Source organism: Monopterus albus, unplaced genomic scaffold (assembly GCF_001952655.1).
Source record: "Monopterus albus unplaced genomic scaffold, M_albus_1.0 scaffold285.1, whole genome shotgun sequence".
Classification (NCBI taxonomy): Eukaryota; Metazoa; Chordata; class Actinopteri; order Synbranchiformes; family Synbranchidae; genus Monopterus; species Monopterus albus.
The window spans coordinates 107,574-109,756 of record NW_018128165.1 but is presented as its reverse complement, the minus strand read 5'-3'; the positions used below and the strand labels follow the sequence as shown (position 1 = coordinate 109,756).

Here is a 2,183-nt window from a genome sequence, read left to right as displayed (position 1 = left end):
TCTTTAAATAATATACACTTGTTGATTTTGTTACAGAATAATAAATGTATACGATCTAAATGAAATGGCTAGTCAGCAAACTTCTTTGCTCCTCTGTTAAGTCTGTGTCAATATTATTCAACGTTTAAATTTTCACATGTAAAACTACATTTCTAGCAAAATTCAATCAGATCTAAATTTGACTATTTATCACTGTATCTGAACACTCTGGTGTCCTAAATAAACTATGCTAAATTTATATTCAACAAGTCAAAATATTTTTGGGTCATGCTCCTTCACAAACATAGCTTGAACATATATAAACTGACCATTTCATCCCAGAGGTGGCAGAAGATTATGTCTGATGGTCCTTGGTCTTCATAAAGAGCTTTTCTGCCATGTTGCTGGGCTGCAGTAAAGACATGATGAAGGAGGGCTTTGCAGGATGAAGCCAGAAGGCCACAGCACCATCAGCACTGCCACCTCCTGAGAACAGCAGAGTTTGGACCTGGTCTCTTCTGTTGCTTCTCATCCAGTCTGGAGGTCTCGGGGTGTCTAAAGGTCAAAATCACACACAAAACAATATACACTGAAACAAGGCATAATTAATAAAGGTTTTATAAGATGAACCAAAAGATTAATGCAGGGTTTAGACAAATATTGTATCAAAGCCTTTGTCAACTTGAATCCAAAAGTTTTAATGAAAAAAATCTGGTGAGTCCAGTTTAGCTGCAAACAGGTTTATTTCACATTTAGTCACCTTTTGCCATTTAATACAACTTCTTCATCTGAGGATCTTTTGCCCTGTCAGCATTTGAATGTCTTATGACAGGGGACTTTATGTAGTACTTAAAATTTTGTATTATTTCAGTCAGCAATAAATCATGACTATTTAAACAATAGTTCAAAGTGTAGAAAAATATGTTTGTTTACTTTCATGTCAGGAGTTGGTTCCCTGATAGTGGTTAGGGTATAGCATTCTCACTGCTGTGACCTGGGTTTGAGTCAGGATTGCGTCTGGAAGGGCATCCAGCGTAAAACGTGTTCCAAATGTCAACATGCTGTGCTGACCCCTGATGGGAAAAAGCTGAAAGTGACATTCATTCATTCACTTTCATGTCAGGAGTTAGATGAGGAGACTGACATAACTCCTACATCAGTACAGTACATAAGAATATAAAATGTGAGCAAGTTTTCCTTTAAGTCTGTGCAAACTTGGGTGGCCAGATGTGATTGAGAAAGTCTGCATGTTCTATGGCTTACCCAAGCAAAACTTGAACTTTATTTTTACTTTGCTCTTAATGCAAGACCCTAACTGGGTTGAAGGGTGTTTATGATAAATTACAGAGGAGCAGCTACACAGCAGCTTCACTTGACAGTAATATAAAGCAGCTAAAGAGATGATCAACCTATGAGTTGTTTTTATTACTAACATATTATTGAAAAAAAGTATAAAGTAAAGTCTTAAAGAAGAGTTCATTAAATGTTAACAATGCCACTGGTTAAACTTTCAAAAACTGCCATTTGTCAGAGTGGGACATGGAAATGATGCATGACTTAAAATGAAAGAAAAATGTGAATAATAAATAAAACCAAAAAAAATTATAGGACCTGATGAGGCTAATAATAAAGATGATGTTGAGGGACACATGCTACCAGTGACTTGCGGTCAGGGAAGGCAGGTGAGGCAGAGCCTCCCCTGTCAATCTTGAAAAGGAAAAAAAAGTTAACCATAAAATATAATACATGTTAATATTTGTCGGCTGGTGTGTGTTGTAGGCCCTTTTGCCATTTGAATCCCATGTTGAAGGATTTTTTTTTCAATAAAGAATAGCAGAATTTCCGTATGTCCTGTTCAAATACATGGAGGAGATGTGCGATGAGGCAGCCCTTTGCTGTGCCTCTCGGTGGATCGTGTAATCCTGTATGCGATGCAAATAGTGTGTCGCTGTCCCTCTATATATCACAAATAAAATGCTTTCAAACACTCTGATTATATGCGCTGCCTTGCTATAATCTGGATAATGTATAAAATGTAGTTCTGTAACGTGTTTAGGCTCCAGATTAACCATAAAACCCAGTAAAAACGTTACTCGGTGAGGCAAACAGTACGCCTGCCTCAAGGCAGAGGGCGCTAGTGAGCCCACAGATTCTTGCGCTACCTACAATCTTCTTCGTGCTTGTTTATATTTCCTTTACAATCC

General features: G+C 37.5%; 1 protein-coding gene across 1 annotated transcript in view; it reads left to right on the top strand.

Moving 5' to 3' along the window:
- Positions 1-2,183, top strand: part of LOC109973226 (trace amine-associated receptor 13c-like) — a 5,019-nt gene that overhangs the window by 1,375 nt on the left and 1,461 nt on the right.